Raw genomic sequence first — 27410 nt, 5'->3', positions numbered from 1 at the left:
TCTTCAACCATGTGGTACTTCTTGTGTTCATAAAATTAGTTTAATTACGTTCAATTTCATATTCAGTTTGTAAAAATCATAAATGATTACTTCGTAACTAATTAAATGCAGGGCAGCTAATCAGAAAATGTAGTTAATCATCTATTTCACCAGTATTACAATGTTTTCAAAGTCTTACTGAATAATCTAATCCATCTCGTCTCCCTGTATTACATCGTAATGGTTACTCACTTAACCGTAATAAGCATCAATATCGTCTTATTTCTCTACTCATAAACGCAGTTATCTAATATTCAGCACAGACAGTAGTTTTAAAGTTGGAATAATATCACAGTTTCCCAGAATCAAACATAGAAGCGTGAAGAGTCTGCCAGTTACAATCTATTAATCATTGCTGAAACATTGACACAAAAGTTTTACACCCGACACACACTGTGCATTCCATACATCACCATTGAATTCCAAATCGATCCAATCTATTTTGACTATTTCCTTTTAAGCTTTAAACATCATTCAGGCCCACAAAATCATTATAACCTGGGAAACGAGTACATCACTATAATAGTGTCGTATATTGAACAACAGGCTTGACAAACACCACCTGGTTCCTTGGCAACAACACAAACACATTGAAGAACAGGTTTCATATTCCCTGTGTCTCAACGTTGAGTATTGGAATTATTCCAGTTAATGTCACCTCGACCTACTTCACGCCACGAACAAACGAACGTTTGGCTGTGAGAACCAAATGTCAATAAACGTACATATTGCTGTTTGCAACAAACAAAGTCGTTTCAAATTTTCAAAGAAGAAATTTTGTAAGATAAACTTAAATACGACTAGGTAATAACTTGAACATATATATTTAATGAATACATTTGACAGGCTACATGAGACACTGTGAGGCTAATTGTTCACGATTTGCTGTCAATTACACTGCCAACAACCTTTGGAAGCGGCCGCTCAAAGTAAACACAGGTTTTTACCGTTTTAGATCACACCAAATGAAAACATATCAGTATATGGATTTACAGACAATAAAAGGACCAAGAAACGATAGATACAGACAGACAATGTACTTGAGTAACAGGCCGCTGGCTCATAATATGCAGTACATGTATGGAATCAAGTCACAAAAACGCAACTGCTACAGAAAAGCATGCATTCTATGCAAAAGTTGATTTTTATGCAAGCCCCATGCATTTCATTACCAAAGAATGGGTATAAAAACATGTGTGTTGACGGGATTCCATATGCCTTTTTTAGCATCGTGCTGACAACAACCACTCAGAAAAACAACAATTTTATGCAATTATTCAACATTACGATATGCCACGCCTGTCCGAAAATGAGCGTCTGCGAGCCATTGGTATGCTTGAAACAGGATCGAGTCAACATGATGCAAGACAATTTAACGTCCACAGAAACACCATTTGGTGTTTATGGCAACGTTGGCAACAGACGAATGCAGTCAGAGACCATCCTCGGAGTGGCATGCCACGCGTAACCAATAATCTACAAGACAACTGGATTCGAACAACACACCAACGAAATCGATTTCAGCCAACAACAGTGACTGCATGAAGCATCCCGGGCCTTCGACGAATATCTTCACAAACCATACGTCGCCGCCTCAGATGTGCAGGGGTTGTCGCCAGAAGACCCGCCAGACGTCCCATTTTGACAGGAAACCACCGTCAAGCATGTCTACAGTGGTGCAGACATCGTCTATGCTGTACGGGCATGCAGTGGGAACAAGTTCTATTCACTGATGAGTCTCGTTTTCACCTCAGCCACAGCAATGGACGAATACGAGTGTACCAACGTCGAGGTGAACCTCACGTCAATCATTGTGTCATGGAAGAAGATTGGTTCGGTGGCGGCAGCGTTATGGTATTGGGTGGGATTACAGCAATCGAGCTCATGTGGCATGAGATAAATCGGCGCCTTCGAAGTCAACCACGTGTTCCACAGACACTCCAGTGACTTCGAAACATGCTCCAGCAGATATGGACAGGACTTTGTGCGACGCCTGGTCCATTCCACGAGACGAAGATGTGTTGCTTGCATTGCAACCAGAGGTGGTCACACGCTATTGATTTGTAAATTGACATTTTTTCATTTTAATGAAATCACGCATTTTCTGAAGTCAGTATGGCGTATTAAACCATTTGAACACTTAAGGGAGTCTTTTATCTGTTGCAAACCGAATTTTTTTCAGATTTGGTAAAAAACATTACTTTGCATTAAATCTTATTCAATGTCACAGGAACTTTTATTGTTCAGTATACATCAATGACATGATAATTCACATATGTAGATTAACAATTACCCCTTGCGTTTCCTGTACCGTCACCACCTGACCTGACTTGCAGACTCCAGGGGCTGACTATCCCTAATTCAGGAAGGAATGTATAGCATTCAAATACTCTGAAATTGCCAAAGCTGAGAAATCAGTTCCAAAAAAGCCAAAAAAACTACGGTACTATGATGGAACAGGGAAATGGTAAACACAAGGAGAATGAAAATGAAAACCCATAACAGGGAAAAAAAAATTAATCAGCCTTCGCCCAAGTCCGAGCAGCCAGGACAAAAGTAAAACAGTCTGGTGCAAAATACACGCAATTAGGGGTAAGCGTAAACCTACAAAAATATTCCAAGTTAGCCAACGCCCATACAGCCAAAGAAAAGACCAACACTCTTGCTGAGCACTTATTATCTGTCAGCAGCAACGGAAATTGCAGCAAAGAATTTAAACAGTAAAACATGCTTATGGCTAAGATATCAAAACAGCCGCAAAGAAAGTATCTGGTATACAATATACTATTTACTGTGATAGAGCTTAATGATGCAGTACAACATAGGAAATGCACTGCACCTGATCTGGACACAACGAGTGACGAGATATTGAAAAACCTATCTGATCAAACAAAGAGCTTACTCACCGAGATGTACCACACTATATGGTCCAAAGGAGAAGTCCCAAATGTATGGAAACATGCTGCAGTTATCCCGCTTCTAAAGCAAGGGAAAGACGAAGCCCTACCAAACTCTTATCTTATCCAATCAAATAAAATCCGCAATATTTCTAGGGCTGATCCTAGATCAACACCATACTTGGAGCAAACATATAGAATATGTAGAAAGCAGATTCCAAGACGACCTGAACATATTAGGGGCTATTTCAGGCACATCTTGGGGCACTTCTAGGGAGACTCAGCTAGACATCTACACATTTCTTTTTAGAACAATAATGGTTGTGAGGCCTTTCACTCAGCATCAAATACTGTCCTGAGTCGCCTCGACGGAATACAATACAAGGCTAATGCTAGCTACAGGTGCAGCAACAGGTACTTCACTTGAAGCACTGCAAGTTGAAACGGGAGAACTCCCATTGAAACTTAAAAGAGAGCAGGCAATATTATCATTCTGGGGACGAACATCAAACCCTTTGGTAAAAAATATATCGTAAGACATAAACACCCGAGATGAAGCCCCAGCTCGAAAAAATCCCTCACCAACGCCATCTGTGATATTAGTACGTGAACTCAACCGAAGTCATAATTGTGATAAAATTCCGCCACCAAAAATTACTACAAAGGGTTATATATACCCTCTCTGGAGTTTATAAACTCCCAAAATTGACACGTATTTAACATCAGAAGTCACTAAGAAAGAAAGCCCAACCCTACCACGATAAGTAGCTATCACTAAAATTATAACTACCTGGGACAGCTGGGCCCGTTCCACATAAACACTGATAGATCCAAGAATCCTATCAAAAACAGTGCTGGTTGCGGGATCCATATCCACAGCTCCAAACCCCAAGCACATACGGTTCGCCTGTCTGATGGTCAGTCAGTACTCATCGCTGAATTGGAGGTAATTCATCATGCACACAAGGTCATACAGGGAAATACTGGAAGCAAAGGTGGTCGTCCTGTCAAATTCGCTGAGTACACTCGAAGCCATTAGCAGCAGAAACTCAAACTCAAACTCCAAGCCAAACACAGTCAATACTATTGTATACAAAACTATTGGACCAAGTGTTGGATCCCTTCTCACATAGATATTCATGGAAATGAAAGAGCAGACACACTGGCGAAGCAAGCTCTACACAAAGCGGAGATAAAGTAAACTAGAGATAAAAATCAAAATCAAAGCCTCTATATCCCAAACATGACCAAGTGGGAAGCAAGTAAGATCGGCAGTTGGCTATACGAAATGCAACCCAAGATCAACCAAAAGCCTTACCCATGCTCAAATGAAAGCAAAGTTGAAATTGCCATCTCACGGCTCAGACTCAACAAGCAATATGACAAGGTTTGTCCATCTTGCAGTCTACCTGAATCCTTTGCTCATGTGTTACTGGAATGTCAAGACCATGCCGCCCCAGCCTGGGCTCGATTTAAACAAGAATTCCAGTCAGATCCACTATCTGAATCCTTCTGAATGCTTCCTTCGTGTTGGCGATTCTCTATCTCGCTCTCGTCTAACTCGAAATATCTACAACAATTTCTGTTTTATGCAAATTGTGTGAGTGGCGGCTGCTACACTGCGAATAGCACATGTTTACCCATTGCGTGAACTCTTGCTATCATCGTAGCTTTTCAGTATTACGTCCAAATATCATTATCGTCACTATTTTGCCTTTTACGCCCACCGGAATCGGTTTTAGTAGATGATCGGAACTGATTATTGTCTGGCGTTCTATTATCCCTTTCCACCATTCTCCCTCCACACTAACACACAAGGATACAGCTTTAAAGGAAATCTGAGCTGCAGTACATGGTATACATTGCATGGTACAAACAAACCCATCTAAGGGCAACAAGTGATCAAATATAAAAGAGGGACATGAGCTTGAAAACATTTACAAGGAAAACATGTAATGATGTGGGGAAGTAACAGAGGTAGGCGTCCCCAGTTGACCCGCTTGTCATACCGTATTCAAGAGGGATGTCTGGGTCATGTCATTGTGTCTTTACCGGTAGGTCCTTTGTACTGAATTATAGGAGATTGTGATAAAAAGAGGGGAAAACGTTGACTGTTTCTTTATGAATGTATTACTGAATGGAGACAAGTTTCTGAGCGGAGATCGTGTCGATCGAAAAATGGATGGGGAGGTGTTAAAGGAACCTGTGCTGTGGGTTGGGCAGCGTGGCTGTCACCGGGCGGGCAGGAGCATAGTGGGGACAATAACAACGGTCATGGCGATGGGTGTTATTGTTGGACCAATGGTGGCCAGGGTGAATAAAGGCCGCATGTTGGTAAGGAGTAGATAGGGAACGGTTTGAGAAGGCAGTCTTAGTATGGTATTTCAGAAATAGACAGGATTTACAATTAGGTTGACGGGAGATGAGAGATGCTTGTTTTATATTTTAATATATATTTAGCGCTAGATTAATGCTGACAAATAATACATTGAGGCACTCAACGCTGCCAGATGTCGCGTCCTCTGTATCTACACTGTAGCCAGCACTACTTGTGCACCACGTCCTCTGTATCTACACTGTAGCCAGCACTAGTTGTACACCACGTCCTCTGTATCTACATTGTTGCCAGCAGTAGTTGAACCCCACGTCCTCTGTATCTACACAGTAGCCAGCACTAGTTGTACACCACGTCCTCTGTATCTACACTGTAGCCAGCACTAGTACACCACGTCCTCTGTATCTACACTGTAGCCAGCACTAGTTGTACACCACGTCCTCTGTATCTACACAGTAGCCAGCAGTAGTTGTACACCACGTCCTCTGTATCTACACTGTAGCCAGCAGTAGTTGTACACCACGTCCTCTGTATCTACACTGTAGCCAGCACTAGTTGTACACCACGTCCTCTGTATCTACACTGTAGCCAGCACTAGTTGTACACCACGTCCTCTGTATCTACACTGTAGCCAGCACTAGTTGTACACCACGTCCCCTGTATCTACACTGTAGCCAGCACTAGTTGTACACCACGTCCTCTGTATCTACACTGTAGCCAACACTAGTTGTACACCACGTCCTCTGTATCTACACTGTAGCCAGCACTAGTTGTACACCACGTCCTCTGTATCTACACTGTAGCCAGCAGTAGTTGTACACCACGTCCTCTGTATCTACACTGTAGCCAGCACTAGTTGTACACCACGTCCTCTGTATCTACATTGTAACCAGCAGTAGTTGAACCCCACGTCCTCTGTATCTACACAGTAGCCAGCACTAGTTGAACACCACGTCCTCTGTATCTACACTGTAGCCACTACTAGTTGTAAACCACGTCCTCTGTATCTACACTGTAGCCAGCAGTAGTTGAACACCACGTCCCCTGTATCTACACTGTAGCCAGCACTAGTTGTACACCACGTCCTCTGTATCTACACTGTAGCCAGCACTAGTTGAACACCACGTCCTCTGTATCTACACTGTAGCCAGCACTAGTTGTACACTACGTCCTCTGTATCTACACTGTAACCAACACTGGTTGTACACCACGTCCTCTGTATCTACACTGTAGCCAGCACTAGTTGAACACCACGTCCTCTGTATCTACACTGTAGCCAGCACTAGTTGTACACCACGTCCTCTGTATCTACACTGTAGCCAGCACTAGTTGTACACCACGTCCTCTGTATCTACACTGTAGCCAGCACTAGTTGTACACCACGACCTCTGTATCTACATTGTAGCCAGCACTACTTGTACACCACGTCCTCTGTATCTACACTGTAGCCAGCACTAGTTGTACACCACGTCCTCTGTATCTACACTGTAGCCAGCACTAGTTGTACACCACGTCCTCTGTATCTACACTGTAGCCAGCACTAGTTGTACACCACGTCCTCTGTATCTACACTGTAGCCAGCACTAGTTGTACACCACGTCCTCTGTATCTACACAGTAGCCAGCAGTAGTTGTACACCACGTCCTCTGTATCTACACTGTAGCCAGCAGTAGTTGTACACCACGTCCTCTGTATCTACACTGTAGCCAGCACTAGTTGTACACCACGTCCTCTGTATCTACACTGTAGCCAGCACTAGTTGTACACCACGTCCTCTGTATCTACACAGTAGCCAGCACTAGTTGTACACCACGTCCCCTGTATCTACACTGTAGCCAGCACTAGTTGTACACCACGTCCTCTGTATCTACACTGTAGCCAACACTAGTTGTACACCACGTCCTCTGTATCTACACTGTAGCCAGCACTAGTTGTACACCACGTCCTCTGTATCTACACTGTAGCCAGCAGTAGTTGTACACCACGTCCTCTGTATCTACACTGTAGCCAGCACTAGTTGTACACCACGTCCTCTGTATCTACATTGTAACCAGCAGTAGTTGAACCCCACGTCCTCTGTATCTACACAGTAGCCAGCACTAGTTGAACACCACGTCCTCTGTATCTACACTGTAGCCACTACTAGTTGTAAACCACGTCCTCTGTATCTACACTGTAGCCAGCAGTAGTTGAACACCACGTCCCCTGTATCTACACTGTAGCCAGCACTAGTTGTACACCACGTCCTCTGTATCTACACTGTAGCCAGCACTAGTTGAACACCACGTCCTCTGTATCTACACTGTAGCCAGCACTAGTTGTACACTACGTCCTCTGTATCTACACTGTAACCAACACTGGTTGTACACCACGTCCTCTGTATCTACACTGTAGCCAGCACTAGTTGAACACCACGTCCTCTGTATCTACACTGTAGCCAGCACTAGTTGTACACCACGTCCTCTGTATCTACACTGTAGCCAGCAGTAGTTGTACACCACGTCCTCTGTATCTACACTGTAGCCAGCACTAGTTGTACACCACGACCTCTGTATCTACATTGTAGCCAGCACTACTTGTACACCACGTCCTCTGTATCTACACTGTAGCCAGCACTAGTTGTACACCACGTCCTCTGTATCTACACTGTAGCCAGCACTAGTTGTACACCACGTCCTCTGTATCTACACTGTAGCCAGCACTAGTTGTACACCACGTCCTCTGTATCTACACTGTAGCCAGCACTAGTTGTACACCACGACCTCTGTATCTACACTGTAGCCAACACTGGTTGTACACCACGTCCTCTGTATCTACACTGTAGCCAGCAGTAGTTGTACACCACGTCCTCTGTATCTACACTGTAGCTAGCAGTAGTTGAACCCCACGTCCTCTGTATTTACACTGTAACCAGCAGTAGTTGTACACCACGTCCTCTGTATCTACACTGTAGCCAGCACTAGTTGTACACCACGTCCTCTGTATCTACACTGTAGCCAGCACTAGTTGTACACCACGTCCTCTGTATCTACACAGTAGCCAGCAGTAGTTGTACACCACGTCCTCTGTATCTACACTGTAGCCAGCAGTAGTTGTACACCACGTCCTCTGTATCTACACTGTAGCCAGCACTAGTTGTACACCACGTCCTCTGTATCTACACTGTAGCCAGCACTAGTTGTACACCACGTCCTCTGTATCTACACTGTAGCCAGCACTAGTTGTACACCACGTCCCCGGTATCTACACTGTAGCCAGCACTAGTTGTACACCACGTCCTCTGTATCTACACTGTAGCCAACACTAGTTGTACACCACGTCCTCTGTATCTACACTGTAGCCAGCACTAGTTGTACACCACGTCCTCTGTATCTACACTGTAGCCAGCAGTAGTTGTACACCACGTCCTCTGTATCTACACTGTAGCCAGCACTAGTTGTACACCACGTCCTCTGTATCTACATTGTAACCAGCAGTAGTTGAACCCCACGTCCTCTGTATCTACACAGTAGCCAGCACTAGTTGAACACCACGTCCTCTGTATCTACACTGTAGCCACTACTAGTTGTAAACCACGTCCTCTGTATCTACACTGTAGCCAGCAGTAGTTGAACACCACGTCCCCTGTATCTACACTGTAGCCAGCACTAGTTGTACACCACGTCCTCTGTATCTACACTGTAGCCAGCACTAGTTGAACACCACGTCCTCTGTATCTACACTGTAGCCAGCACTAGTTGTACACTACGTCCTCTGTATCTACACTGTAACCAACACTGGTTGTACACCACGTCCTCTGTATCTACACTGTAGCCAGCACTAGTTGAACACCACGTCCTCTGTATCTACACTGTAGCCAGCACTAGTTGTACACCACGTCCTCTGTATCTACACTGTAGCCAGCAGTAGTTGTACACCACGTCCTCTGTATCTACACTGTAGCCAGCACTAGTTGTACACCACGACCTCTGTATCTACATTGTAGCCAGCACTACTTGTACACCACGTCCTCTGTATCTACACTGTAGCCAGCACTAGTTGTACACCACGTCCTCTGTATCTACACTGTAGCCAGCACTAGTTGTACACCACGTCCTCTGTATCTACACTGTAGCCAGCACTAGTTGTACACCACGTCCTCTGTATCTACACTGTAGCCAACACTAGTTGTACACCACGTCCTCTGTATCTACACTGTAGCCAGCACTAGTTGTACACCACGTCCTCTGTATCTACACTGTAGCCAGCAGTAGTTGTACACCACGTCCTCTGTATCTACACTGTAGCCAGCACTAGTTGTACACCACGTCCTCTGTATCTACATTGTAACCAGCAGTAGTTGAACCCCACGTCCTCTGTATCTACACAGTAGCCAGCACTAGTTGAACACCACGTCCTCTGTATCTACACTGTAGCCACTACTAGTTGTAAACCACGTCCTCTGTATCTACACTGTAGCCAGCAGTAGTTGAACACCACGTCCCCTGTATCTACACTGTAGCCAGCACTAGTTGTACACCACGTCCTCTGTATCTACACTGTAGCCAGCACTAGTTGAACACCACGTCCTCTGTATCTACACTGTAGCCAGCACTAGTTGTACACTACGTCCTCTGTATCTACACTGTAACCAACACTGGTTGTACACCACGTCCTCTGTATCTACACTGTAGCCAGCACTAGTTGAACACCACGTCCTCTGTATCTACACTGTAGCCAGCACTAGTTGTACACCACGTCCTCTGTATCTACACTGTAGCCAGCAGTAGTTGTACACCACGTCCTCTGTATCTACACTGTAGCCAGCACTAGTTGTACACCACGACCTCTGTATCTACATTGTAGCCAGCACTACTTGTACACCACGTCCTCTGTATCTACACTGTAGCCAGCACTAGTTGTACACCACGTCCTCTGTATCTACACTGTAGCCAGCACTAGTTGTACACCACGTCCTCTGTATCTACACTGTAGCCAGCACTAGTTGTACACCACGTCCTCTGTATCTACACTGTAGCCAGCACTAGTTGTACACCACGACCTCTGTATCTACACTGTAGCCAACACTGGTTGTACACCACGTCCTCTGTATCTACACTGTAGCCAGCAGTAGTTGTACACCACGTCCTCTGTATCTACACTGTAGCTAGCAGTAGTTGAACCCCACGTCCTCTGTATTTACACTGTAACCAGCAGTAGTTGTACACCACGTCCTCTGTATCTACACTGTAGCCAGCACTAGTTGTACACCACGTCCTCTGTATCTACACTGTAGCCAGCAGTAGTTGTACACCACGTCCTCTGTATCTACACTGTAGCCAGCACTAGTTGAACACCACGTCCTCTGTATCTACACTGTAGCCACCACTAGTTGTACCCCACGTCCTCTGTATCTACACTGTAGCCAGCACTAGTTGTACACCACGTCCTCTGTATCTACACTGTAGCCAACACTGGTTGTACACCACGTCCTCTGTATCTACACTGTAGCCAGCACTAGTTGAACACCACGTCCTCTGTATCTACACTGTAGCCAGCACTAGTTGTACACCACGTCCTCTGTATCTACACTGTAGCCAGCACTAGTTGTACACCACGTCCTCTGTATCTACATTGTAGCCAGCACTAGTTGTACACCACGTCCTCTGTATCTACATTGTAGCCAGCACTAGTTGTACACCACGTCCTCTGTATCTACACTGTAGCCAGCACTAGTTGTACACCACGTCCTCTGTATCTACACTGTAGCCACTACTAGTTGTAAACCACGTCCTCTGTATCTACACTGTAGCCAGCATTGGTTGTACACCACGTCCTCTGTATCTACACTGTAGCCAACACTGGTTGTACACCACGTCCTCTGTATCTACACTGTAGCCAGCACTAGTTGTACACCACGTCCTCTGTATCTACACTGTAGCCAGCACTAGTTGAACACCACGTCCTCTGTATCTACACTGTAGCCAGCACTAGTTGTACACTACGTCCTCTGTATCTACACTGTAACCAACACTGGTTGTACACCACGTCCTCTGTATCTACACTGTAGCCAGCACTAGTTGAACACCACGTCCTCTGTATCTACACTGTAGCCAGCAGTAGTTGTACACCACGTCCTCTGTATCTACACTGTAGCCAGCAGTAGTTGTACACCACGTCCTCTGTATCTACACTGTAGCCAGCACTAGTTGTACACCACGACCTCTGTATATACATTGTAGCCAGCACTACTTGTACACACGTCCTCTGTATCTACACTGTAGCCAGCACTAGTTGTACACCACGTCCTCTGTATCTACACTGTAGCCAGCACTAGTTGTACACCACGACCTCTGTATCTACACTGTAGCCAACACTGGTTGTACACCACGTCCTCTGTATCTACACTGTAGCCAGCAGTAGTTGTACACCACGACCTCTGTATCTACACTGTAGCCAACACTGGTTGTACACCACGTCCTCTGGATCTACACTGTAACCAGCAGTAGTTGTACACCACGTCCTCTGTATCTACACTGTAGCCAGCACTAGTTGTACACTACGTCCTCTGTATCTACACTGTAACCAGCAGTAGTTGTACACCACGTCCTCTGTATCTACACTGTAGCCAGCACTAGTTGAACACCACGTCCTCTGTATCTACACTGTAGCCACCACTAGTTGTACCCCACGTCCTCTGTATCTACACTGTAGCCAGCACTAGTTGTACACCACGTCCTCTGTATCTACACTGTAGCCAACACTGGTTGTACACCACGTCCTCTGTATCTACACTGTAGCCAGCACTAGTTGAACACCACGTCCTCTGTATCTACACTGTAGCCAGCACTAGTTGTACACCACGTCCTCTGTATCTACACTGTAGCCAGCACTAGTTGTACACCACGTCCCCTGTATCTACACTGTAGCCAGCACTAGTTGTACACCACGTCCTCTGTATCTACACTGTAGCCAACACTAGTTGTACACCACGTCCTCTGTATCTACACTGTAGCCAGCACTAGTTGTACACCACGTCCTCTGTATCTACACTGTAGCCAACAGTAGTTGTACACCACGTCCTCTGTATCTACACTGTAGCCAGCACTAGTTGTACACCACGTCGTCTGTATCTACATTGTAGCCAGCAGTAGTTGAACCCCACGTCCTCTGTATCTACACAGTAGCCAGCACTAGTTGTACGCCACGTCCTCTGTATCTACACTGTAGCCAGCACTAGTTGTACACCACGTCCTCTGTATCTACACTGTAGCCAGCAGTAGTTGAACACCACGTCCTCTGTATCTACACTGTAGCCAGCAATAGTTGTACATCACGTCCTCTGTATCTACACTGTAGCCAGCACTAGTTGAACCCCGAGTCCTCTGTATCTACACTGTAGCCAGCACTAGTTGAACACCACGTCCTCTGTATCTACACTGTAGCCACTACTAGTTGTTAATCACGTCCTCTGTATCTACACTGTAGCCAGCAGTAGTTGAACCCCACGTCCCCTGTATCTACACTGTAGCCAGCACTAGTTGTACACCACGTCCTCTGTATCTACACTGTAGCCAGCACTAGTTGAACACCACGTCCTCTGTATCTACACTGTAGCCAGCACTAGTTGTACACTACGTCCTCTGTATCTACACTGTAACCAACACTGGTTGTACACCACGTCCTCTGTATCTACACTGTAGCCAGCACTAGTTGAACACCACGTCCTCTGTATCTACACTGTAGCCAGCACTAGTTGTACACCACGTCCTCTGTATCTACACTGTAGCCAGCAGTAGTTGTACACCACGTCCTCTCTATCTACACTGTAGCCAGCACTAGTTGTACACCACGACCTCTGTATCTACATTGTAGCCAGCACTACTTGTACACCACGTCCTCTGTATCTACACTGTAGCCAGCACTAGTTGTACACCACGTCCTCTGTATCTACACTGTAGCCAGCACTAGTTGTACACCAAGTCCTCTGTATCTACACTGTAGCCAGCACTAGTTGTACACCACGTCCTCTGTATCTACACTGTAGCCAGCACTAGTTGTACACCACGACCTCTGTATCTACACTGTAGCCAACACTAGTTGTACACCACGTCCTCTGTATCTACACTGTAGCCAGCAGTAGTTGTACACCACGTCCTCTGTATCTACACTGTAGCTAGCAGTAGTTGAACCCCACGTCCTCTGTATCTACACTGTAACCAGCAGTAGTTGTACACCACGTCCTCTGTATCTACACTGTAGCCAAAACTGGTTGTACACCACGTCCTCTGTATCTACACTGTAGCCTACACTAGTTGAACACCACGTCCTCTGTATCTACACTGTAGCCAGCACTAGTTGTACACCACGTCCTCTGTATCTACACTGTAGCCAGCACTAGTTGTACACCACGTCCTCTGTATCTACATTGTAGCCAGCACTAGTTGTACACCACGTCCTCTGTATCTACATTGTAGCCAGCACTAGTTGTACACCACGTCCTCTGTATCTACACTGTAGCCAGCACTAGTTGTACACCACGTCCTCTGTATCTACACTGTAGCCACTACTAGTTGTAAACCACGTCCTCTGTATCTACACTGTAGCCAGCACTAGTTGAACACCACGTCCTCTGTATCTACACTGTAGCCAGCACTAGTTGTACACCACGTCCTCTGTATCTACACTGTAGCCAGCACTAGTTGTACACCACGTCCTCTGTATCTACACTGTAGCCAGCACTAGTTGTACACCACGACCTCTGTATCTACACTGTAGCCAGCACTAGTTGAACACCACGTCCTCTGTATCTACACTGTAGCCACCACTAGTTCTACCCCACGTCCTCTGTATCTACACTGTAGCCAGCACTAGTTGTACACCACGTCCTCTGTATCTACACTGTAGCCAACACTGGTTGTACACCACGTCCTCTGTATCTACACTGTAGCCAGCACTAGTTGAACACCACGTCCTCTGTATCTACACTGTAGCCAGCACTAGTTGTACACCACGTCCTCTGTATCTACACTGTAGCCAGCACTAGTTGTACACCACGTCCTCTGTATCTACATTGTAGCCAGCACTAGTTGTACACCACGTCCTCTGTATCTACATTGTAGCCAGCACTAGTTGTACACCACGTCCTCTGTATCTACACTGTAGCCAGCACTAGTTGTACACCACGTCCTCTGTATCTACACTGTAGCCACTACTAGTTGTAAACCACGTCCTCTGTATCTACACTGTAGCCAGCACTGGTTGTACACCACGTCCTCTGTATCTACACTGTAGCCAACACTGGTTGTACACCACGTCCTCTGTATCTACACTGTAGCCAGCACTAGTTGTACACCACGTCCTCTGTATCTACACTGTAGCCAGCACTAGTTGTACACCACGTCCTCTGTATCTACACTGTAGCCAGCAGTAGTTGTACACCACGTCCTCTGTATCTACACTGTAGCCAGCACTAGTTGTACACCACGTCCTCTGTATCTACACTGTAGCCAGCACTAGTTGTACACCACGTCCTCTGTATCTACACTGTAGCCAACACTGGTTGTACACCACGTCCTCTGTATCTACACTGTAGCCAGCACTAGTTGTACACCACGACCTCTGTATCTACACTGTAGCCAACACTGGTTGTACACCACGTCCTCTGTATCTACACTGTAGCCAGCACTAGTTGTACACCACGTCCTCTGTATCTACACTGTAGCCAGCACTAGTTGTACACCACGACCTCTGTATCTACACTGTAGCCAACACTGGTTGTACACCACGTCCTCTGTATCTACACTGTAGCCAGCACTAGTTGTACACCACGTCCTCTGTATCTACACTGTAGCCAGCACTAGTTGTACACCACGTCCTCTGTATCTACACTGTAGCCAGCACTAGTTGTACACCACGTCCTCTGTATCTACACTGTAGCCACTACTAGTTGTAAACCACGTCCTCTGTATCTACACTGTAGCCAGCACTAGTTGTACACCACGTCCTCTGTATCTACATTGTAGCCAGCACTAGTTGTACACCACGTCCTCTGTATCTACATTGTAGCCAGCACTAGTTGTACACCACGTCCTCTGTATCTACACTGTAGCCAGCACTAGTTGTACACCACGTCCTCTGTATCTACACTGTAGCCACTACTAGTTGTAAACCACGTCCTCTGTATCTACACTGTAGCCAGCATTGGTTGTACACCACGTCCTCTGTATCTACACTGTAGCCAACACTGGTTGTACACCACGTCCTCTGTATCTACACTGTAGTCAGCACTAGTTGTACACCACGTCCTCTGTATCTACACTGTAGCCAGCACTAGTTGAACACCACGTCCTCTGTATCTACACTGTAGCCAGCACTAGTTGTACACTACGTCCTCTGTATCTACACTGTAACCAACACTGGTTGTACACCACGTCCTCTGTATCTACACTGTAGCCAGCACTAGTTGAACACCACGTCCTCTGTATCTACACTGTAGCCAGCAGTAGTTGTACACCACGTCCTCTGTATCTACACTGTAGCCAGCAGTAGTTGTACACCACGTCCTCTGTATCTACACTGTAGCCAGCACTAGTTGTACACCACGACCTCTGTATATACATTGTAGCCAGCACTACTTGTACACCACGTCCTCTGTATCTACACTGTAGCCAGCACTAGTTGTACACCACGTCCTCTGTATCTACACTGTAGCCAGCACTAGTTGTACACCACGACCTCTGTATCTACACTGTAGCCAACACTGGTTGTACACCACGTCCTCTGTATCTACACTGTAGCCAGCAGTAGTTGTACACCACGACCTCTGTATCTACACTGTAGCCAACACTGGTTGTACACCACGTCCTCTGGATCTACACTGTAACCAGCAGTAGTTGTACACCACGTCCTCTGTATCTACACTGTAGCCAGCACTAGTTGTACACTACGTCCTCTGTATCTACACTGTAACCAGCAGTAGTTGTACACCACGTCCTCTGTATCTACACTGTAGCCAGCACTAGTTGAACACCACGTCCTCTGTATCTACACTGTAGCCACCACTAGTTGTACCCCACGTCCTCTGTATCTACACTGTAGCCAGCACTAGTTGTACACCACGTCCTCTGTATCTACACTGTAGCCAACACTGGTTGTACACCACGTCCTCTGTATCTACACTGTAGCCAGCACTAGTTGAACACCACGTCCTCTGTATCTACACTGTAGCCAGCACTAGTTGTACACCACGTCCTCTGTATCTACACTGTAGCCAGCACTAGTTGTACACCACGTCCCCTGTATCTACACTGTAGCCAGCACTAGTTGTACACCACGTCCTCTGTATCTACACTGTAGCCAACACTAGTTGTACACCACGTCCTCTGTATCTACACTGTAGCCAGCACTAGTTGTACACCACGTCCTCTGTATCTACACTGTAGCCAACAGTAGTTGTACACCACGTCCTCTGTATCTACACTGTAGCCAGCACTAGTTGTACACCACGTCGTCTGTATCTACATTGTAGCCAGCAGTAGTTGAACCCCACGTCCTCTGTATCTACACAGTAGCCAGCACTAGTTGTACGCCACGTCCTCTGTATCTACACTGTAGCCAGCACTAGTTGTACACCACGTCCTCTGTATCTACACTGTAGCCAGCAGTAGTTGAACACCACGTCCTCTGTATCTACACTGTAGCCAGCAATAGTTGTACATCACGTCCTCTGTATCTACACTGTAGCCAGCACTAGTTGAACCCCGAGTCCTCTGTATCTACACTGTAGCCAGCACTAGTTGAACACCACGTCCTCTGTATCTACACTGTAGCCACTACTAGTTGTTAATCACGTCCTCTGTATCTACACTGTAGCCAGCAGTAGTTGAACCCCACGTCCCCTGTATCTACACTGTAGCCAGCACTAGTTGTACACCACGTCCTCTGTATCTACACTGTAGCCAGCACTAGTTGAACACCACGTCCTCTGTATCTACACTGTAGCCAGCACTAGTTGTACACTACGTCCTCTGTATCTACACTGTAACCAACACTGGTTGTACACCACGTCCTCTGTATCTACACTGTAGCCAGCACTAGTTGAACACCACGTCCTCTGTATCTTCACTGTAGCCAGCACTAGTTGTACACCACGTCCTCTGTATCTACACTGTAGCCAGCAGTAGTTGTACACCACGTCCTCTCTATCTACACTGTAGCCAGCACTAGTTGTACACCACGACCTCTGTATCTACATTGTAGCCAGCACTACTTGTACACCACGTCCTCTGTATCTACACTGTAGCCAGCACTAGTTGTACACCACGTCCTCTGTATCTACACTGTAGCCAGCACTAGTTGTACACCAAGTCCTCTGTATCTACACTGTAGCCAGCACTAGTTGTACACCACGTCCTCTGTATCTACACTGTAGCCAGCACTAGTTGTACACCACGACCTCTGTATCTACACTGTAGCCAACACTAGTTGTACACCACGTCCTCTGTATCTACAATGTAGCCAGCAGTAGTTGTACACCACGTCCTCTGTATCTACACTGTAGCTAGCAGTAGTTGAACCCCACGTCCTCTGTATCTACACTGTAACCAGCAGTAGTTGTACACCACGTCCTCTGTATCTACACTGTAGCCAAAACTGGTTGTACACCACGTCCTCTGTATCTACACTGTAGCCTACACTAGTTGAACACCACGTCCTCTGTATCTACACTGTAGCCAGCACTAGTTGTACACCACGTCCTCTGTATCTACACTGTAGCCAGCACTAGTTGTACACCACGTCCTCTGTATCTACATTGTAGCCAGCACTAGTTGTACACCACGTCCTCTGTATCTACATTGTAGCCAGCACTAGTTGTACACCACGTCCTCTGTATCTACACTGTAGCCAGCACTAGTTGTACACCACGTCCTCTGTATCTACACTGTAGCCACTACTAGTTGTAAACCACGTCCTCTGTATCTACACTGTAGCCAGCACTAGTTGAACACCACGTCCTCTGTATCTACACTGTAGCCAGCACTAGTTGTACACCACGTCCTCTGTATCTACACTGTAGCCAGCACTAGTTGTACACCACGTCCTCTGTATCTACACTGTAGCCAGCACTAGTTGTACACCACGACCTCTGTATCTACACTGTAGCCAGCACTAGTTGAACACCACGTCCTCTGTATCTACACTGTAGCCACCACTAGTTCTACCCCACGTCCTCTGTATCTACACTGTAGCCAGCACTAGTTGTACACCACGTCCTCTGTATCTACACTGTAGCCAACACTGGTTGTACACCACGTCCTCTGTATCTACACTGTAGCCAGCACTAGTTGAACACCACGTCCTCTGTATCTACACTGTAGCCAGCACTAGTTGTACACCACGTCCTCTGTATCTACACTGTAGCCAGCACTAGTTGTACACCACGTCCTCTGTATCTACATTGTAGCCAGCACTAGTTGTACACCACGTCCTCTGTATCTACATTGTAGCCAGCACTAGTTGTACACCACGTCCTCTGTATCTACACTGTAGCCAGCACTAGTTGTACACCACGTCCTCTGTATCTACACTGTAGCCACTACTAGTTGTAAACCACGTCCTCTGTATCTACACTGTAGCCAGCACTGGTTGTACACCACGTCCTCTGTATCTACACTGTAGCCAACACTGGTTGTACACCACGTCCTCTGTATCTACACTGTAGCCAGCACTAGTTGTACACCACGTCCTCTGTATCTACACTGTAGCCAGCACTAGTTGTACACCACGTCCTCTGTATCTACACTGTAGCCAGCAGTAGTTGTACACCACGTCCTCTGTATCTACACTGTAGCCAGCACTAGTTGTACACCACGTCCTCTGTATCTACACTGTAGCCAGCACTAGTTGTACACCACGTCCTCTGTATCTACACTGTAGCCAACACTGGTTGTACACCACGTCCTCTGTATCTACACTGTAGCCAGCACTAGTTGTACACCACGACCTCTGTATCTACACTGTAGCCAACACTGGTTGTACACCACGTCCTCTGTATCTACACTGTAGCCAGCACTAGTTGTACACCACGTCCTCTGTATCTACACTGTAGCCAGCACTAGTTGTACACCACGACCTCTGTATCTACACTGTAGCCAACACTGGTTGTACACCACGTCCTCTGTATCTACACTGTAGCCAGCACTAGTTGTACACCACGTCCTCTGTATCTACACTGTAGCCAGCACTAGTTGTACACCACGTCCTCTGTATCTACACTGTAGCCACTACTAGTTGTAAACCACGTCCTCTGTATCTACACTGTAGCCAGCACTAGTTGTACACCACGACCTCTGTATCTACACTGTAGCCAACACTGGTTGTACACCACGTCCTCTGTATCTACACTGTAGCCAGCACTAGTTGTACACCACGTCCTCTGCATCTACACTGTAGCCAGCACTAGTTGTACACCACGTCCTCTGTATCTACACTGTAGCCACTACTAGTTGTAAACCACGTCCTCTGTATCTACACTGTAGCCAGCACTAGTTGTACACCACGTCCTCTGTATCTACACTGTAGCCAGCGCTAGTTGTACACCATGTCCTCTGTATCTACACTGTAGCCAACACTGGTTGTACACCACGTCCTCTGTATCTACACTGTAGCCAGCAGTAGTTGTACACCACGTCCTCTGTATCTACACTGTAGCCACTACTAGTTGTAAACCACGTCCTCTGTATCTACACTGTAGCCAGCACTAGTTGTACACCACGTCCCCTGTATCTACACTGTAGCCAGCAGTAGTTGTACACCACGTCCTCTGTATATACACTGTAGCCAGCACTAGTTGTACACCACGTCCTCTGGGTCTACACTGTAGCCAACACTGGTTGTACACCACGTCCTCTGTATCTACACTGTAGCCACTACTAGTTGTACACCACGTCCTCTGTATCTACACTGTAGCCAGCACTAGTTGTAAACCACGTCCTCTGTATCTACACTGTAGCCAGCACTAGTTGTACACCACGTCCTCTGTATCTACACTGTAGCCAGCACTAGTTGTACACCACGTCCTCTGTATCTACACTGTAGCCAGCACTAGTTGTACACCACGTCCTCTGTATCTACACTGTAGCCAGCAGTAGTTGTACACCACGTCCTCTGTATCTACACTGTAGCCAGCACTAGTTGTACACCACGTCCTCTGTATCTACACTGTAGCCAGCACTAGTTGTACACCACGTCCTCTGTATCTACACTGTAGCCAACACTGGTTGTACACCACGTCCTCTGTATCTACACTGTAGCCAGCACTAGTTGTACACCACGACCTCTGTATCTACACTGTAGCCAACACTGGTTGTACACCACGTCCTCTGTATCTACACTGTAGCCAGCACTAGCTGTACACCACGTCCTCTGTATCTACACTGTAGCCAGCACTAGTTGTACACCACGACCTCTGTATCTACACTGTAGCCAACACTGGTTGTACACCACGTCCTCTGTATCTACACTGTAGCCAGCACTAGTTGTACACCACGTCCTCTGTATCTACACTGTAGCCAACACTGGTTGTACACCACGTCCTCTGTATCTACACTGTAGCCACCACTAGTTCTACCCCACGTCCTCTGTATCTACACTGTAGCCAGCACTAGTTGTACACCACGTCCTCTGTATCTACACTGTAGCCAACACTGGTTGTACACCACGTCCTCTGTATCTACACTGTAGCCAGCACTAGTTGAACACCACGTCCTCTGTATCTACACTGTAGCCAGCACTAGTTGTACACCACGTCCTCTGTATCTACACTGTAGCCAGCACTAGTTGTACACCACGTCCTCTGTATCTACATTGTAGCCAGCACTAGTTGTACACCACGTCCTCTGTATCTACATTGTAGCCAGCACTAGTTGTACACCACGTCCTCTGTATCTACACTGTAGCCAGCACTAGTTGTACACCACGTCCTCTGTATCTACACTGTAGCCACTACTAGTTGTAAACCACGTCCTCTGTATCTACACTGTAGCCAGCACTGGTTGTACACCACGTCCTCTGTATCTACACTGTAGCCAACACTGGTTGTACACCACGTCCTCTGTATCTACACTGTAGCCAGCACTAGTTGTACACCACGTCCTCTGTATCTACACTGTAGCCAGCACTAGTTGTACACCACGTCCTCTGTATCTACACTGTAGCCAGCAGTAGTTGTACACCACGTCCTCTGTATCTACACTGTAGCCAGCACTAGTTGTACACCACGTCCTCTGTATCTACACTGTAGCCAGCACTAGTTGTACACCACGTCCTCTGTATCTACACTGTAGCCAACACTGGTTGTACACCACGTCCTCTGTATCTACACTGTAGCCAGCACTAGTTGTACACCACGACCTCTGTATCTACACTGTAGCCAACACTGGTTGTACACCACGTCCTCTGTATCTACACTGTAGCCAGCACTAGTTGTACACCACGTCCTCTGTATCTACACTGTAGCCAGCACTAGTTGTACACCACGACCTCTGTATCTACACTGTAGCCAACACTGGTTGTACACCACGTCCTCTGTATCTACACTGTAGCCAGCACTAGTTGTACACCACGTCCTCTGTATCTACACTGTAGCCAGCACTAGTTGTACACCACGTCCTCTGTATCTACACTGTAGCCACTACTAGTTGTAAACCACGTCCTCTGTATCTACACTGTAGCCAGCACTAGTTGTACACCACGACCTCTGTATCTACACTGTAGCCAACACTGGTTGTACACCACGTCCTCTGTATCTACACTGTAGCCAGCACTAGTTGTACACCACGTCCTCTGCATCTACACTGTAGCCAGCACTAGTTGTACACCACGTCCTCTGTATCTACACTGTAGCCACTACTAGTTGTAAACCACGTCCTCTGTATCTACACTGTAGCCAGCACTAGTTGTACACCACGTCCTCTGTATCTACACTGTAGCCAGCGCTAGTTGTACACCATGTCCTCTGTATCTACACTGTAGCCAACACTGGTTGTACACCACGTCCTCTGTATCTACACTGTAGCCAGCAGTAGTTGTACACCACGTCCTCTGTATCTACACTGTAGCCACTACTAGTTGTAAACCACGTCCTCTGTATCTACACTGTAGCCAGCACTAGTTGTACACCACGTCCCCTGTATCTACACTGTAGCCAGCAGTAGTTGTACACCACGTCCTCTGTATATACACTGTAGCCAGCACTAGTTGTACACCACGTCCTCTGGGTCTACACTGTAGCCAACACTGGTTGTACACCACGTCCTCTGTATCTACACTGTAGCCACTACTAGTTGTACACCACGTCCTCTGTATCTACACTGTAGCCAGCACTAGTTGTAAACCACGTCCTCTGTATCTACACTGTAGCCAGCACTAGTTGTACACCACGTCCTCTGTATCTACACTGTAGCCAGCACTAGTTGTACACCACGTCCTCTGTATCTACACTGTAGCCAGCACTAGTTGTACACCACGTCCTCTGTATCTACACTGTAGCCAGCAGTAGTTGTACACCACGTCCTCTGTATCTACACTGTAGCCAGCACTAGTTGTACACCACGTCCTCTGTATCTACACTGTAGCCAGCACTAGTTGTACACCACGTCCTCTGTATCTACACTGTAGCCAACACTGGTTGTACACCACGTCCTCTGTATCTACACTGTAGCCAGCACTAGTTGTACACCACGACCTCTGTATCTACACTGTAGCCAACACTGGTTGTACACCACGTCCTCTGTATCTACACTGTAGCCAGCACTAGCTGTACACCACGTCCTCTGTATCTACACTGTAGCCAGCACTAGTTGTACACCACGACCTCTGTATCTACACTGTAGCCAACACTGGTTGTACACCACGTCCTCTGTATCTACACTGTAGCCAGCACTAGTTGTACACCACGTCCTCTGTATCTACACTGTAGCCAACACTGGTTGTACACCACGTCCTCTGTATCTACACTGTAGCCAGCACTAGTTGTACACCACGTCCTCTGTATCTACACTGTAGCCAGCAGTAGTTGTACACCACGTCCTCTGTATCTACACTGTAGCCAGCACTAGTTGTACACCACGTCCTCTGTATCTACACTGTAGCCAGCACTAGTTGTACACCACGTCCTCTGTATCTACACTGTAGCCAACACTGGTTGTACACCACGTCCTCTGTATCTACACTGTAGCCAGCACTAGTTGTACACCACGACCTCTGTATCTACACTGTAGCCAACACTGGTTGTACACCACGTCCTCTGTATCTACACTGTAGCCAGCACTAGCTGTACACCACGTCCTCTGTATCTACACTGTAGCCAGCACTAGTTGTACACCACGACCTCTGTATCTACACTGTAGCCAACACTGGTTGTACACCACGTCCTCTGTATCTACACTGTAGCCAGCACTAGTTGTACACCACGTCCTCTGTATCTACACTGTAGCCAACACTGGTTGTACACCACGTCCTCTGTATCTACACTGTAGCCAGCAGTAGTTGTACACCACGTCCTCTGTATCTACACTGTAGCCAACACTAGTTGTACACCACGCCCTCTGTATCTACACTGTAGCCAACACTGGTTGTACACCACGTCCTCTGTATCTGCTGTGGGTCTTTGTAGTCCAGAAATTCCAATCTGAACATTGTCAGTCCATTAGTAACATAATTTTCTTTATATCGACATTGTAGCCAGCACCAGTAACAATTTTAGACAGAAATTCAGGCCTCCGATCTGGACACTGTCAGTCTATTAGTAACATAATTTTCTCTATATCGACAGTGTAGCCAGCACCGGGGATAGTTTTAGACAGAAATTCAGGCCTCCGATCTGAACACCTTCAGTCATTGTTTTACATGACATACAGGAGGACGGACTAGGTCCAAGCATTTGCTGATGTCAGCATATACAGCTCTCATATCAGGCCACAGATGTTTCTCCTCTATCGTCACCCAAAGACAGCAACATCCTCTTGATTTCAGTCACCGTCAGTAACATTGTTTCCAGTGTCTGGTCTGTAGGTCATCAAGAGAGGGCATCGCACTGTATGCGTACAGATTTTTCACTGTATCTTCTTTTTCTGTCATCCTTCCATCTGTGGTTCCTTCACTCTCTCTCTCTCCCTGGCAGCATCTATCGAACTATGCCACAACAACAGGCCACACATCAAACATGTTGGTCATGACATTATTGTGACCAGGTAATACTTCAGTTTGTATCAGCTGTATAGCAAAATGTCAAGAATTAGCCTCTGTCATAAAACATTCCTCAACTGGCAACATTTTAATGTCAAAATACTCCAGTTTGAAGAACTTTGAACTTTGAAGAAGATCTACTGTGAGCATGCTTGGCACTAGGAGCAGGATATCATGTCAGACCTGAAGAAGATCCACTGTGAGCATGCTTGACATGAGGAGCAGGATATCAAGTCTGACCTGAAAAAGATCTACTGTGAGCATGCTTGGCACCAGGAGCAGGATATCATTTAGACCTGAAAAAGATCTACTGTGAGCATGCTTGACACTAGGAGCAGGATATCAAGTCAGACCTGAAGAAGATCTACTGTGAGCATGCTTGACACTAGGAGCAGGATATCAAGTCAGACCCAACACACTGTCCATCCAGAATCTACAGCAGGTGCCCTGTTTACTGGGACAACCATATCACACACAATCTATTTATATTTTATTGGTCATGTTATGTGCAAGGTTGTGATTATGTCTATGTATTACACTCATCCACTTTTTCATTTGATTTTAGTTCGTCCTTCAGTTACAGCTGCCAGGGTAGTTGTGTAGCACCACCTTCAGCTGTGTTCAGAGACAGTTGTCTCCCCTGATCTATAAGTGGTCTGGATGCAGTTATTTCCCTTAGTACACAGTTATTCCCCTTAGTACATTGTTATTCCCCCGAGTAATAATTTGACTGCTCTTCAAAAACAGTCATCTCACTACCTTTACTTTTACGTCCCCTGATTTATTTGTCTCCGTTTCAGCTGCACTTATTTCTATTCAGCTGTAGTTATCTCCCCTGAATAATTTTTGTCTCTCCTAGAAAGACAATAATGTTCGCATAAGTAGCAGTAAAATAAGTTCTGATACATCAGGGGAAACAACTGCTGTGTATTTAGAGCCATGCAGATAGCGTAGGTTTATCCATTTGATATTACTGAGCACCTAGCCGATGTAAGGGAGACAACTGCTGGAGGTATAAAGCCATGTATGTTAGTGTAGGTTTATCCAGCTGAGATTATTGAACACTGATGAAGATCATCAGAAAAGGAACGGAAGTCCGAGGAACAAAAACAAGAGAATAAAACAAACTCAAATAATGACTTGTTTTCTGTTTAATTAAGGAGTCCAATCTCACAGGAGTCACAATCGGACAAAGTCACACCATTCATAGTCACATATTGACAGAATATTGACACCACCAGACAAACAATTCACTAAGTCAGACCTCATTATGAGAATTTCAAACACACATATTGACAGAATAACTCATACCACCAGAAAGTCCTTCAGTTACTTTAGTCTGAGACACCCAACAACACATATTGACAGAATAACTCACACCACCAGAAAGTCCTTCCGTTACTTTAGCCTGAGACACACAACCACACATATTGACAGAATAACTCACACCACCAGAAAGTCCTGCAGTTACTTAAGTCTGAGACACACAACCACACATATTGACAGAATAACTCATACCACCAGAAAGTCCTTCAGTTACTTTAGTCTGAGACACCCAACAACACATATTGACAGAATAACTCACACCACCAGAAGGTCCTTCAGTTACTTAAGTCTGAGACACACAACCACACATATTGACAGTATATGTGGGTCTCTATCAACTGATGGCTTGAAGGTAGGATGGGATGGGTGAGAGAGTGAGTGATGGATGTTGGTTTATATCGACTGATGACGTAAAGGAAGGATGTGTTCAACATCGGCTACTGATGTGATGAGTGAGAGAGTGAGTGATGGATGTGTGTCTATATTGACTGATGACGTAAAGGTAGGATGTGTTCAACATCGACTCCTGATGTGATGAATGAGTGATGGATGTGGGTCTCTATAGACTGATGACGTAAATGTAGGATGTGTCCAACATCGACTCATGTTGTGACGAATGTGAGAATTAGTTTTATTACTTGCCCGTGAAGAGATCACCCGTTTAATAAACATACAGCTTTATTACACATTGTGTAATACCAAAACGCGTGCTTATGTACTCTCGGAACACGTTTCACGAACAAATATTGAAAGCTCTCAACATCCCTTGGCTTATTCAACGATATTGTGTGTGGAGATGATAGATCACTGGGAGGAGCTTATGCACACTCGATGACCCCAGCAACCTTGTTGCTAGGCTGACGTCACATGGCATTGTTTCGCCGATGGATCTTGCAATAAAAATCAACAAATTACGTCATCGGGTATTGTGACGTGATTGTAAACTTTGAGGTACAAGGCCCCGTTCCACAAGGCGTGGAAGGCCACAAGGCGTACTCTAGCGCAACGACAGTCGTTAGTCTAAGTTAAATTATGTGAGTTGTGATAGCCTTAGCACTACGATAATTTTGTGGGACGAACGCCTGAATTCGAAAGGTGGACCATTGTATGATATTAAATTAATACGTTTCAACTTTTGACGTGTTTGAAGTATTATTCTGTTAAACTCAATTGGATTATAACAAAGATCGTGAAGGTGTCAGCCTATTTACACTCAACAGTATAATTCTAAAAACATTATATAAATGACAAGTAATAAATAAAATACTAAACTCGCTCTCGTGTAAAACCAATTTTATGAAACTCGTGAATAGTTGTGGTATCTGACGAGCGAAAGCGAGTCAGATACCACAACTATTCACGAGTTTCATAAAATTGGTATTACACGGGGGCTCGTTTAGTATTCTATATGTATGTGTTGCACATTAGGACAGGATAGAATCCTCTGTAGTTTAAGCCATATCATATCAATGACTGAAGGAAGATTCCTGATGGAGTTAAGTGTTTTATTTGACCAATGTTACAAAAAGCAAATGTCACGTGAAAAATATATACACAGTTACAGCAGTACCTGCTCGTGTTTCAAT

General features: G+C 45.9%; 1 protein-coding gene across 2 annotated transcripts in view; it reads right to left on the bottom strand.

The window, feature by feature from the left end:
- LOC124123574 (serine/threonine-protein phosphatase 6 regulatory ankyrin repeat subunit A-like) overlaps positions 1-27410 on the bottom strand; it is a 407486-nt gene that overhangs the window by 152605 nt on the left and 227471 nt on the right. The window lies entirely within an intron of this gene.

This window comes from Haliotis rufescens, unplaced genomic scaffold (genome assembly GCF_023055435.1).
Source record: "Haliotis rufescens isolate VD_foot unplaced genomic scaffold, xgHalRufe1.0.p SCAF_14, whole genome shotgun sequence".
NCBI classification, from domain to species: Eukaryota; Metazoa; Mollusca; class Gastropoda; order Lepetellida; family Haliotidae; genus Haliotis; species Haliotis rufescens.
The sequence above is the reverse complement of the archived record's forward strand: the minus strand, read 5'-3'. Positions and strand labels throughout refer to the sequence as shown.